We start from the raw sequence: 15,343 nt of genomic DNA, 5'->3' as shown, positions 1-15,343 counted from the left end.
TTTCCAGACTCTCAACCCACAAACGGCAAAGACAGCATACAAGATCAGTGGGAAAACTCTGTGGGACCTGGTCTGGCTGGGGTCTGGCCCCAGCCCTGGGGTAGTGGCTGCTGCTTTCTGAGCTCCTGGCCCATAAATGGTGGGTGATCCAGTGGCTGATACAAAACCCCTGAAATCTGAGACAGTGCACTCTCTTACCCCCAACCCCACTGGAAGCAGAATCCTACCTTGGCAAAGAGTTAGAAAATCAAATATTTGTCTGGGAACATGAGCAAACATTGTAAAAAACTCAAACTATAGAATCTTACTTTTGGTGACAAAAAAGATCAAAACAGACTAGAAGAAGACAAGAAAGTCAAAGCTCCTACATCAAAAGCCTCCAAGAGTTGATCCTATCCAGCCCCTTTTTATTCTTTTCTCTGTGTAGGGTTACTCAATCTTGAAGCTTGGGGGGTCAAGAATAAAACTCAGTGACATGCTATTAGAAACCATTCTTCCAGATTGATCAATCCATAAACTCCCACACAAAAAGAGCTGCTTTAAATATTTTGTACATACGAATCTTTTTTCCTTTTTTAAAAAGATCTCTTTGAGGTACAGACCTAGTAGTGATTTTGCTGGGTCAAAGGGTATGCACAGTTTTATAACCCTTTGGGCACAGTTCCAAATTGTTCTCCACAATGGTTGGATTAATTTGAAGCTCCACTAATAGTACATTAATATTTCTGTTTTCCCCCATCCCATCCAGCATTTATCATTTTCCTTTTCTGTCATCTTAACCAAAGTGATGGATATGAGCTGGTACGTCAGAGTTGTTTTAAAGGCCAATATCATCTACTGTATCCTGGGCCACTGCCAGTTGTCTTGATCTTTCTTTTTCTACTGGACCCCAATGACTCTGAAGGATAAAGTGAGGTTGAGGACTTGGCACAACTATACCTCACTCAAATCCAACTCAGACGCAGGTCAAGACTCTAACCTCATGATATCATTGGTCTTCTTTAAAAATGAAAAATGAAGTGGTCGCAGGCCATGGAGGAGCTCAAAAAGGATTTTGAAATCAAATGAAAGAAGTAGAGCAAAAATTGGAAAGAAAAATGAGAGTGATGCAAGAAAATCATGAAAAACAACTCAACAATTTACTAAAGGAGACTCAAAAAAATACTGAAGAAAATAACACCTTAAAAAAGATTAACCCGAATGTCAAAAGAGGATCAAAAAGCTAATGAGATGAAGAATGTCTTAAAAAGCAGGATTGGCCAAATGGAAAAGGAGGTCCAAAAGCTCACTAAAGAAAATAATTCTTTCAAAATTAGAATGGAGCAAATGGAAGCTAATGACTTTGTGATAAATCAAGAAATTATAAATAAAACCAAAAGAATGAAAAAAAGAAAACAATGTGAAATATCTCATTGGAAAAACTACTGATCTGAAAAATGGATCCAGAAGAGATAATTTAAAAATTATTGGACTACCTGAAAACCATGATCAAAAAAAAAGAGTCTAGACATCATTTTTCAAGAAATTATAAGGGAAAACTACCCTCATATTCTAGAACCAGAGGGTAAAATATAAATGGAAAGAATCCACTGATCACCTCTTGAAAGAGATCCCAAAAGGAAAACTTCTAGGAATATTTTAGCCAAATTTCAGAGTTCCCAGGTCAAGGAGAAAATATTGCAAGCAGCCAGAAACAATTTGAGTATTGTGAAAATACAATCAGGGTAACACCAGATCTAGCAGTTTCTAAATTAAAGGATTTAAAGACTTGGATTATGATATTCTGGAGGGCAGAGGAGCTAGGAGTAAAATCAAGAATCATCTACTCAGCAAAACTAAGTATAATACTTCAGGGGAAATAGAGGGCTTTCAAGCATTCTTGCTGAAAAGACCAGAGCTGAATAGAAAATTCGACTTTCAGATACAAGAACCAAGAGAAGCATGAAAAGGTAAACAGGAAATAGAAGTCATAAGGGACTTATTAAAGTTGAACTGCTTATGTTCCTACATGAAAAGATGATATTATGAGACCTTGCTTATATTAGGATAGTTGGAGGAAATATAGATAGATAGATGAATGCAATGTAATACTATTGTGCTATAAGAAACAATGAGCAGGCAGACCAGAAAAAACCTGGAAAGACTTACGTGAACTGATGCTGAGTAAAGTGAGAAGAACCAGGAGAACATCAGATACAGTAACATCCACATTGTGTGATGACTGGCTTTGATAGACTTAGCTTTTCTCAACAATGCAAGGACCTAAAACAACTCCAAAAGACTCATGATGGAAAATGCCATCCACATTCAGAAAAGAACTATAAAGGTGAATGCAGATCGAAGCAGACTATTTGCTCTCTTTTCTATCATTTTGTTTTTTCTTTCTCATGGTTCTTCTCATTCATTCTAATTCTTCTATACAATATGACTAATGTGAAAATATGTTTAATAAGAATATATATGCATAGCCTATATTGAATTGCACTCCATCTTGGGGGACAGAGAGGGGAGGGAGGTGGAGAAAATTTAAAACTTATGGAAGTAAATGTTGAAAACTAAAAATAAATTAATTTATTAAAAAAAAAACAATTCACGTCCAAAAAAATGTGGCATTTCAAACTACTACCATCCCCTGGATAGTTCCAGCAACCCCCAGGGGGAGTATCACACATTTTGAGAACCTATGCTAGAGTATACCACCAGCCTCCCTGTCACCCAAACTTACAACCTAAGCATCATCCTCAGCTACTCATACTTGCTCTCCCAATACCTAAACCATTGTCAAGTCCTACTGATTTTACCTTTGTAACATTTTATGTATACACCTTTTTATCTCATCTGACACTGACTTCACATTGGCATGGGCTCTTATCACCTCACACCTGAACTATTTCAATAGCCTGCTGGTTGGTCATGCTGTGTCAAGTCTCTCCTCACTCCAGTCCTATTCATTCTTCACTCTGTTATCAAATTAATCTTTCTAAAACACAAGTCTACTATATGACTGCTTTCCCCATCCAATATAATAAATTTATTGGCTTCCCATCACATCCAGGGCCAAATATAGGATCCTTTTCTGGCATTCAAAGTCCACCATATCCTGGTTCCCTCTTACCTTACCAATTTTATTATATCTTACTCTTTCCCCCCAACCCATGCAGTCTATTGACATTGGCCACCTTGCTGTTTCTTGCATAGGGCATTCTATCTCTCAACTCCATGCCATTTCACTAGCTGTCTGCCATGCCTGGAATGCTATCCTCATCTCCACCTTAGAGCTTTACTGGCTTCTTTCAAGTCCCAGCTAAAAATCTTGCCTTCTGTAAGACTTTCCTAATCCCTTGTAATGCTATTGCTTTCTCTTAATTATCTCTAATTTGTCTTGTATATCTCTTGTTTGAACTTAATTGTTTGCATATTGTAACCTCCATTATTCTGTGAGCTCCTTGAGATCAGGTATTGTCTTTTGCCTGTTTTTGTGTCTCCAGCAATTAGCACAGTGTTTGCCGCATAGTAGGTGCTTAATAAATGCTTGCTGACAGTTTTCCTTAACTTTTCACTCTCCCTCAATATATGACCCAATCAGCTGCCAAATCTTGTTATTTCTACCTCCACAATACTTGTTCTTTCTACTCACATAACCAAGACCTTAATTGAGGAACTCATCATTTCTCTCTTAGACTACTGCAAAGACTTCATAATTGATCCTCCTACTTCAAGCCTCTCCCCATTCAAGTCCATGCTCCACATAGCTGCCAAAGTGATTTTTCTCAAGGGAGGATCTGATCATGCCATTCCCCTTCTCTGTAAACTCTAGTGGCTCTGTATTGTCTTTGGAACAAAGAAACTCTTCTGATAGGCTTTTAAAGCCCTTTACAACCAGGCCTTGATCTATCTTTCCAGCCTTGCTCTGCATCACTCCATTTACCACATTCTCTGATTCAGCTAAACTGGCCTATTTGCTGTTCCTTACTTATGGCACTCTATGTCCCAGCTAAATGCTTTTGAATTGGTCAATCCCTTATGTACTCTTTCCTCATCTCCACATTATAGAATCCCTCTATTTTTGCAAAAAATCCTTACTCTTGTTAGAGATAATGTGATTAAGTAAGAAACAAAGAGAAGGTGAAAAGGGTGAGTTTTTAAAAAATCACTGTCAGAGACAAGATGTGGAAGACAGTGATAATGATTCAAAATGGGGACCAGATTGCCATCAGCTTAAAGGTGAGCAGGGGATGGTGCTAAGAGCACCTTGTTTCATGGGGTTCTTAAATGGAAAAGTTGCAACTTAATATAAAATTTCAATTTTATGTAAAGCTGAGTCTCTTGTTTCAGAGCCTTCATCTCCAAGGAAATTAAATCCATACAAAAATGTTTGCAAATGCATTTTTAATTGCTTCTCTAAAAGGCCTTTTGGATTTCCCAATATTCCGGTTGACATTTTCTTGGCATCACCAATGCATGGGGCTGCTTAGTTCTCCAGCTGCCCTCGCCTTATACGGGAGAGGTATTTTGTCAGTTCCCTCTCTAATAAGCTTCAATGCTTAAAGTAAATTAATTGTGTTCCCATGTTGCTACTCAGGGTCATCCCTCATATTTGGGATAAAGCATTAGGGATTTTTCAGCTTATTTCATTCCTCTAGGCACCAAAGCTTCCCAAACATTCATGGAGAATGATATATGCATGATGTAATGTTCTCCACAGGAGAGGACATATTTGGCTCAGGGTTTTGTACTCATCACATGTCAGATCACAGTTGCTGCCAGCATCCCTAGGCTAGGCCAAAACCTGAGCTGTTCACATTTACTGCAGGGAACTGTCAGTGTTTTGCTGGGTCTCAGTAGATACTGTTAGAATCAACACCCCTTCCCACTCCCAATTCTCCCTCCACCCCTCTGAAGAGATCAAGGTCAATCCTAAGGACAATTGGAATGCTCTGTGGCTCATTTTTCTGCATTCTATTGTGCTAACAGTTCATAGTATCTTGCCTGGTTAAATATATGTAAAGCATCCATTTAGCAGCACAGATTCCATATACTTTACAGGTGCTCATAAAAAGAGTATGGAGAGTTGACAAAATCCCCATTTCCTCCCTACCCTCCAGGTGGTAGGGAAAAAATAAGATGTACTTTCAGTGATGTTTTTCTAGATTCTGGATCCCAAAGCCCTTTCTAATCTACTATGAAAATATAAGATAAAGAGCTGTTCTCTGTATGACAACCATAATGAAAGTCATCATGAAAAATTTTGGCATCCAAGACAAATTTCCAAAAATATGCCTGGAGTAAGCAAAACAAAATACATACTCAAACCAACTTAACATATCCTCAAACCAACTTTTAAAAAGAATTTAGTAGGGGCATATAACATTAATTCCTCCTGGGAGGGAGAGACTCTAGGGCCTAAAAGGGTAGGGATGAGAAGTACTGCCATCTGATAGCTCTCTGTTTTAATTGATTATTCTTATTCTTGCCAACGTTATACTAAATTCAGTTGTTTCAATTCACACTGAAAAATTTTAGGTGCTTTTAGTGCCTTCTAAATTTTAGCCCCAAATTAAAGCCCCACTATCCCTATGCCTGCTTATGGCTATGACCACAATAACAATAGCCTAAAGGTAATCAAATCAGATACAAAATTTATTAATGAGCTCTGTTGCAAAAGTGTATAAGCAGCTAGATTCTCAGGTTGCTTTTGCCCACAGAAACAAGATTAGGTTCTTTAAAGTATCTTGTCCTTCCTATTGTAGTGATGGAGGCTAAATACCCCTCATCAAAGCAGAAAGGGAGACGACTGGGTTTAACAGAAATATTGATTTGTGTAATTACATCAGTTTAATTTAATTAAAGGTTCTCAGGATAGCTCATAGGAGCATATCATACCCATGCCTGAGTATGACACTAATGGTTTGATTTCAACAACAATTTATCAATAATTCAAGAAATATTTACAAAATTAATCTTAACATACCAAACTATATGCGTCAATAAATCTGAAATCTAGCAAGTCCCTTTTCACCCACTTATTAGATGACCTTAGACAAGTTACTCCTGTTCCCTAGGCCTCAGTTTTTTTACTTATAAAAATGATTTAATGAAGATACTGCTCTGGATCAGAGATTCTTAATCTATTTCATGACATGGACCACCTTTGGACATATATTGAAGCCAATGAACTCCTCAAAAGAATGTTTTAAATGCATAAAACAAAATATGTAGGCTTACAAAGAAAATCAATTAAAATGCAATTGAAATACAATAATGTATTTTTTTTTTAAGTTCACAGAACCCAGATTAATAATCCTTAATCTAGATGAACTCTGAGACTCCTGTCAGGTCTAACATTTATAAATCATTTCTTCCAGTGTTGTTGTTGTGTTCATCCTTCATTGCTGAAGAAGACCATGCTATGAGAGAAATGATGACTTGATTTGCACTTGACTTTGTTTTGAGTGAGGGAGGGCTGTGCAGGTCACCAGTGAGGGATACCAGGAACACATTTTACCTACTTCTATCTCCTCAGAAATACAGGGACTTTTGAGGGGTTGACAGGAGGAAGCTCTTGGCTGGAAACAAAGGAGGATCATTAATACTAGCCATCCCCAACTACACAGGTGAAGACATTTGTTTTGGTCAGTTATTCCCCAGTTGCTCAAAACAAAGGGAAAGTTGCCCTCACAAGGAACAGAGCAGTCTCTGTTTGAGTCACTCACATATATCATCCTTCCTGTGCCCACTTTTTCTAAGTTAAATATTCAGATATTGAGATAGAATGAATGCAAAATTTGAAAAATCTAACATATATGTGCATTATTTTTGTAGAGATGGAATGAACTCTTCCAGAAGTTTGCTTGTAATCTAATTCTGTTTCTGTTACGAACTGGCTCTGTGATTTTCAGTATCATCCTATACTTATTTTCTCCATCAATATCTGACCTTCCTTACTTTACAGAGGTGCTGGTGCTGGATAAATAAAAAAATTTATTTGCTTTCAATTAAAGTTATAGGTCCATGGAAAGGGAACTTAGAGGCCATGTTGTCAACATTGCCGTTTTAGAACTCAATCATCAAACATTTATTAAGCACCTACCATGTACTAGGCATTGTCCTGGTCTCTGGAGATAGAATGACAAGCAAAAGAAAACAAACAAACAAAAAAGCCAGTCCTTATGGAACCTGAGCCCCAAAGCCCATTGATAATCAATGTCCCACACCTGTGTGAAAAGCTGAGCAGAATGATCAAATGGTAGAGAAGATCTGATTTCTTCACTTTCTGCTTATTTTCAAAAGCTCTTTTAGCTTCCCAGCTATGGGAAGAAGCCATAGAGAACTTCTACTGCAACACTGGAGACTTCCAGGAATCTCCTTGAGTTACTGTCTCTCTCTCAATGGCAGGGTTCCTTCACTCTATATTGTCTGTCTGTATGTATGGTATGTATTTGTATATGTATACGTTTTCTGATTTCTGTTTTGCTTTTTTTGGTAAACACTTTAAAAGCTAAAGGGAGAAGTTTATATGCTGTCTTAGAGGTAATACGGAGCCACCAGCTTATTGAGTAGGTTAGTAGAAAACTATTTTGGCCACAGTGTTCAGGACAGACTGGAGCCAACATAGGTTTGAGGCAGGGATGACAGTTAGGAGACCGTTGAGGAGGAAACTGAGGCCCAGAGAGATAAAGTAAGTCACATGCATATAGGAAGTAGAGCTGGGATTTGAAACTAGATCCTCTGACTCTAAATTACTTTTTTCTCCATTCATATTTCAAGCACCACACTTAAAACTCTGAAGAACCACACATGGGCCTGAGTCCACAGAATGTCCACCCACCTCTGAACTATAGGTTATCTCCCTCCTCCTTCCTGAAGCCTCTCCTGAACCCCACGCCCTACTCTCAGCCAGAAGTGATTTCTCCATCCTCTGTGATTCCTTAGCACATCTCTTTCCCATAGCACCTACTACATTTTTCGTTAGTTGTCTGTGTCCATTCCTTCTCTCCTACTCTAAGCTCCCTCAGGGCAGGGAGCATGTGTCATTAATTCTGATATTCCCTCATATGACCTGAAGTAGCACCATCCCCTACAACACGTAGAAATAAAAAGCATCCAAAAACTGCTTAATAAATCAGACTGACTCCTTCAATTAATGGTATGGGAAATATTAAAAAAAAAACTCCAAACCATCACTAGTCTGTAATTTCTGTTTTCACAGACTATTTTGGCAAATAAAGTTCTTATAACTAATAAGTCCATCTTGAACTCACAATAGCAAAAATCCAAAATATAATTGTTAACAGTTTGTGGTTTTAGGGAAGACTATAAATTTTAAGTTTATCAAGACTTATCCATTTAAGCTTATCAATTTGAAAAAAAGGGACCTTGTAGTACCAGATCTCAAATGATATTACAAAGCAGTAATCATCAAAACAATCTGGCACCAGATAAGAAATATAATGGTTGATCAATGGAATAGATTTATACACAATGTACTGAAGCAAATGACCTCAGTAGCAGAGTGTTTGATTAATCCAGCTACTGGGGCAAGAACTCACTATTTGACAAAAACTGCTAGGAAAAATGGAAAATAGTCTAGCAGAAACTAGGCATAGACCCATATCTAACACTGTATACCAAGATAAAATCCAAATGGTACATGATTTAAATATAAAGGGTGTTATCATATGTAAATTAAGGAGGCATGGGGAAAATTACCTGTGAGATTTATGGATAAGGGGAGGGTTAATGAAAAACAAGAAACAGAGAGGATCACAGGGGTAAAATGGATAATTTTGATTACATTAAATTTAAAAGGTTTTGTACAAACAAGACCAATGCAGTTAAAATTAGAAGAAAAGCAGGAAATTGGGGGGAAATTTTTACAGTGAAGTTATTGTAAAGGTCTCATTTCTCAAAACTGAGCCAAATTTATAAAAATACAAGTCACTCCCCAATAGACAAATGGTCAAATGATATCAACAGGCAGTTTTCAGAAGAAGAAATCAAAACTATCATATAAAATGATCTGAATCACTAATAATTAGAGAAATACAAATTAAAACAGCTCTGAGATACCACTACCTATCCATCAGATTGGCTGACAGAGAAAGAAAAGGACAAATGCTGGATGGGATGTGGGAAAATAGATACACTAATGGATTGTTGGTAGAATTATGAACTGGTCCAGCCGTTGTAGAGAATAATTTGGAACTATGTCCAAAGGGTTACAAAACTGTTTGACCAGGTCTACACCCTAAGGGGATCAAAGATAAAGGAAAAAGACGTGTACAAAAATATTTTTGGCAGCTCTTTTTGTGGTGGTAAGGAATTGGAAATTGAGGGAATGACCATCATTTGGGGAACGACTGAACAAGTTATGATTGTGAATACTACTGTGCTGTAAGAAATGACAAATGGAATGATGTCAGAAAGTCTTGGAAGATTTATATGAGCTTGCGCAAAGTGAAATAACTTAGCTACTCTGATCTATACAAGGATACATGACAATTCTAAAGGATTCATGATTTTAAAAAAATATATTATCTACCTCCAAAGAGAGAACTGATGAACTCTGGGTGCAAACTGAACCATATTTTTTCACTTTCTTTATCTTACTTTTTTTGAGAGGCAACATGGCTAATGTGGCAATATGTTTTGCATGATGTCCTATGTATAATGAGTATCATACATCTTATTCTTGATGGGTGAAGGAGAAGATGGAGGGAGGGAGAAAATTTGGAACGCAAAATAAAAATAATTTCTTAATTTAGCTTATCTTTTGAGCTAAAAGTGCTTCAGGATTGTTACACTTGTAGTGATTTACTGATGAGGACTTTCTTCATAACAATGGAAACCATGCTCTTTCTCATCACTCCGCTTTATAATCTTGAAATCATTCTTGACTCCATTTTCTCACTCCTATATACAATCATTTGCCAAGTTTTACTTATGTCATCTATACAACATCTCATCTTCTCTCTACTCAAATGACCCTTTTCACCTCTTGTCTAACTGATTGTAAAAGGCTACTAATGGATCTCCCAGCCTTTAGCTTCTCCCTTCTCCATCCATCTTTTACTTTGGTGCAAAAAAATTTTCTGAGGCAGAAGTTTAACCATGTCACTTCCCTAACCAAAATAGCCTCTTCAATAGCCCCTTACTGCTATTAGGATAAAATACAATCCCCTTCAGCTTGGCATTTAACATATTTCACAATCTGAACTAATCAACCTTTCTAAGTTGGTTTCACACTATTCTTCACACAATTTATATTCCAGTCCATTCAATCTCCCACTTCTGTGCATTTGTACAAGCTATCACCATGTGCCTAAAATATTCTCCCCAACCCTCTTGCCCCCTATCCATGTTCACTACCCCAAATCCTTATTTTCTCCAAGTCGCAGCTCAAGTGCTGCCATCTCTGGGAATCTTTCCCTGATCTCCTTGGTTGTTAATGATCTCTCCGTCCTCAAATTAAACTGCATTTGTTATCTGGACATGTGTCATATGTCCCTAGGAGAATATCAGATCCTCACTAGCAGGAACTGTTTGGTTTTTTTCCCTTTGGGAACACCAATACCAGCCCAATGCCTAGAATAGTACCTTGTACATCATAGGCACTTCCAAAAAAATTGAGTAATCTTTGAATTTTAAAATTTCTCATCAAAATTCTATTGCTCCAAATTCTTTAACTCAATATCATCATCCAAGAGTATAATAATTACCTATCCCCAAATGAAGATGTGTTCATAGGTAATCTTTATGCCATGGTCCTTTTTAGAGAGAAATACAGTCTTAGAGTTAGGATGATAGATTGATTTTTATTGTAGCTTGTCCTTCATTCTCAAAGAGGTATAATGACATCAGGAAGGTGATTTCTTGACTTGCAAGTGAATTGAATTTAAATGAGGCAGGACCGTGCAAAGTCACCAGCTTCACTCTAGGATGACAGATTTAGAGTTGTAAGGTATATCAGATACCATCCAAGTCAAATTTTTCATTTTACAGCTGAAGAAGCACAAGGCCCATAAAGATTAAGTGACTCATCTAATGTTACACAGATACAGTAAATGGCAGAATCATTTCAATCCATACCTTCTGACTTCCTTATACTTTGCCTTCTCTTGCGCTACATTGTATCTTCTTCCAGACCACAAGTAAAACTCCATGTTCCATAAGTAACCCTTAGCCTCTAGTTCATGAATGTAAACTAAAGTGATTTAATTAAAGCCCTCAGGGAAATTATTTTCAACCCCAATGTTCAGGATATGTCTTGCATATAAGTAAATATTTGCTGTCATTTGTTGTGACTGATCTCTTGTGATTTATTAAAACTTAACTAGGATGAGGAAAGATAGAATGATCCAAAGGCTTTTGTTATGTTTCCACAAAAACAGAGTCAGAGAAGCAGGTAAAGTAGGGAGCACAAATGTGGTGCAAAAGAGCAGGGGGTGGACAGAATAGAAGAAATGTGACTCTGGAATTATACTATAGAAATGCACTTTTACCAATTATATTTGAAAAGTTCACTTGGATACTGACCTCTGATTGACAGTGACCTCCAGACATCATCTTGTTTAGTGAAACTTCTGCTATGAGTTGGGTGGGAACTTCTGAGGTCTAGATTTCCAGGACTATTAAAGTCTTTTTTTTTTTTTATTTAGCTTTTAACATTTATTTTCACACAATTTTGGGTTACAAATTTTCTCCCCTTTTATCCCCTCCCCCCCCAAACCCAAGCATTCCAATTGCCCCTGTGACCAATCTACTCTCTCCTCTATCCTCCCTCTCTGCCCCCGTCTCCGTCTTCTCTTTTGTCCCGCAGGGCCAGATAGCTTTCTTGACCCCTTAACTTGTATTTCTTATTTCCCAGTGGTAAGAACATTACATTTGATCCTAACACTTTGAGTTCCAACTTCTTTAGCTCCCTCCCTCCCCACCCCTTCCCCTTGGAAGACAAGCAATTCAATATAGGCCAAATCTGTGTAGTTTTGCAAATGATTTCCATACTAGTTGTGTTGTATAGGACTAACTATATTTCCCTCCATCCTATCCTGTCCCCCATTACTTCTATTCTCTTATGATCCTTTCCCTCCCCATGAGTGTCGACCTCGGATTGCATTCTCCTCCCCATGCCTTCCCCTCCATCCTCCCCCCGACCCTGCTTGTGCCCCTGTCCCCCACTCTCCTGTATTATGAGATAGGTTTTCTTATCAAAATGAGAGTGCATTTTATTCTTTCCTTTAGTGGAATGTGATGGGATAGACCTCATGTTTTTCTCTCGCCTCCCCTCTTTATCCCTCCACTAATAAGTCTTTTGCTTGCCTCTTTTATGAGAGATAATTTGCCCCATTCAACTTCTCCCTTTCTCCTCCCAATATTTCTCTCTCACTGCTTGATTTCATTTTTTTTTTAAGATATGATCCCATCCTCTTCAATTCACTCTGTTCACTCTGTCTCTATGTATGTGTGCGTGTGTGCATGTGTGTGTGTGTGTGTGTACTCCCACCCAGTACCCAGATACTGAAATGTTTCAAGAGTTACAAATATTGTCTTTCCATGTAGGAATGTAAACAGTTCAACTTTAGTAAGTCCCTTATGACTTCTCTTTGCTGTTCACCTTTTCATGGTTCTCTTCATTCTTGTGTTAGAAAGTCAAATTTTCTTTCCAGCTCTGGTCTTTTCATCAAGAAAATTTGAAAATCCTCTATTTCATTGAAAGACCATTTTTTCTACTGAAGTATTATACTCAGTTTTGCTGGGTAGGTGATTCTTGGTTTTAGTCCTAGTTCCTTTGGCTTCTGGAATATCCTATTCCATTCCCTTCGATCCCTTAATGTAGAGGGTGCTAGATCTTGTGTTATCCTGATTGTATTTCCACAATACTTGAATTGTTTCTTTCTAGCTGCTTGCAATATTTTCTCTTTCACCTGGGAATTCTGGAATTTGGCCACAATGTTCCTAGGAGTTTCTCTTTTTGGATCTCTTTCATACGGTGTTCTGCAGATTCCTTGAATATTTATTTTGCCCTCTGGTTCTAGAATCTCAGGGCAGTTTTCCTTGATAATTTCATGGAAGATGATGTCTAGGCTCGTCTTTTGATCATGGTTTTCAGGTAGTCCCAGAATTTTTACATTGTCTCTCCTGATTCTATTTTCCAGGTCAGTTGTTTTTCCAATAAGATATTTCACATTATCTTCCATTTTTCGAATCTTCACGCTATGTTCTGTGATATCTGTCTTTCTCATAAAGTCCTTAGCGTCCATCTGTACCATTCCAGTTTTGAAAGATCTATTTTCTTCAGTGAGCTTTTGAATCTCCTTTTCCATTTGGCTAATTCTGTTTTTGAAAGCATTCTTCTCCTCATTGGCCTTTTGAACCTCTTTTGCCAATTGAGTTAGGCTAGTTTTCAAGGTGTTAATTTCTTCAACATTTTTTTGGTTCTCCTTTAGCAGGGAGCTGATCTGCTTTTCATGCTTCTCTTTCATCCCTCTCATTTCTCTTCCCAGTTTTTCCTCCACCTCTCTAACTTGATTTTCAAAATTCTTTTTGAGCTCTTCCATGGCCTGAGCCCATTGGGTGGGCTGGGACACAGAATCCTTGATTTCTGTGTCTTTGCCTGATGGTAAGCATTGTTCTTCCTCGTCAGAAAGGAAGGGAGGTGTCTTTTCTCCGAGAAAGTACCCTTCAATAGTTTTATTTCTTTTCCCTTTTCTTGGCATTCTCCCCAGCCAGTGGCTTGACCTCTGAATATTCTCCTCACACCCACCTCGCCTCCTGGTCCTCCCAGCCAGCGTTTGGGGACTGAGATTCAAATGCTGCTTCCCGCCTTAGGGCTTTTGGCGGGGGCAGGGCTGCTATTCAGTGTGAGAATTAAGTTCAGGTGGTCAGGTCAGGGCAAGGCCGCCTCTCAGGCCCAGTTCCCTCAGAGGGTTTATGCACAGACCTTCCACAATGGATCCAGGCTCCCGCCTGCTTGGGGAGCCCCTGTCTGCAGCCGCCTCTCAGCTTCTATCTCCCGGGGGGGCCCGAGCCATGGGGGCACCCCACTCCCCTCTCGACCTGCCAAAGAGACTCTCTCACCGACCGTCCTCACCTGTAGGTGGAGGGGCTTGTGCTGCCACTGGAGATCCCGTCTCTGAAGCCTGCTCGGATCTGTACCTCTCGGAGCCGAGGCCGCCGCAGGTCTGGGCTGGGCTCCGCGTCTGCAGCGCGACGGACCTTTTGCGAGAGGTTTGCAGTTCCCTCTGTGGGTGGAGGGACCCACGTGGCCGCAGGAGATCCCGTCCCCGTAGCCCACTCGGATCTTTTCCTCACGGTGTCGCGGCCACTGCAGGGCTGCACTCAGCTCCCAGTCCCAGCGCCCAGTCCGCAGCACGAAGGACCCCCACGAGAGGTTTGCAGGTCTCTCCGGAACAGAAATCTCCCTCGCTCCAATATTCCGTGGCCTCTGGGTGCAGAATTCGCCATAAGTTACTCCCCTCTAGCTGTTCTGTGGGTTGTGGGTTCGGAGCTATGTGTATGTGCGTCTTTCTACTCCGCCATCTTGGCTCCGCCCCCTATTAAAGTCTTTCTACCAAACATTGCTAGGGAATAAAATAGAATTATTGTACAATGGCTTAAAGTTTCTGTTCTCTTCCATCCTCAAGAAATAAAAAAATGGTGTGTGGAAATCATAACATCATAGATCTAGAATCGGAAGGGACCTTAAAGGTTATCCAATACAGTCCTTCAATTTGACAGATGGAGAAATTGAGACCCATAAAGATGAAATTAGTTGTCCGAGGCCATGCAAATAGAAGGGACAGAGCTGGGATTGGAGGTTAAACTCTTCTCATCACATTTATAGTAAGTAGCAGAGCCATGAGCATTCAAACTAGTCCAATAACTTCAAGTTCAGCAGTCTTTATATTCACTCTTCCCAATTCATGGAAGGATGAGGGTATGTTTATATTTAGGAATATCTATGAATTCTTATTTATAATTATGGTTAAAAAAAGCAAAATTACCCAACTACATAAATCCTACCTTCTACAATAAGTCTTTTCCAATCCCTGATAATTCTAGTGCTTTTCTGCTATGGATTATTTTTAATTTATCCTCAGTATAGATTGTTTGTGCATAGATATTTGCATATTATCTCCTCCATTCGATTATAAGCTCCTTGAGAGAGGAACTGTGGTTTACCTTTCTTTGTATCCCTTGTGCTTAGTACCATGCCTGGCACATAGCAGGCATTTAATACTTATTGTCTGACTATAGGATACATATCCAAAAGTCAAGGGCCCAATTGAGGCCAATGATTCATGACTCTGAGGTGAAAAAAATTGTAAGATCCTTAGCTGAGGAC

Source organism: Notamacropus eugenii, chromosome 4, assembly GCF_028372415.1.
Source record: "Notamacropus eugenii isolate mMacEug1 chromosome 4, mMacEug1.pri_v2, whole genome shotgun sequence".
NCBI lineage: Eukaryota > Metazoa > Chordata > Mammalia > Diprotodontia > Macropodidae > Notamacropus > Notamacropus eugenii.
This window is presented reverse-complemented; position numbering follows the sequence as displayed.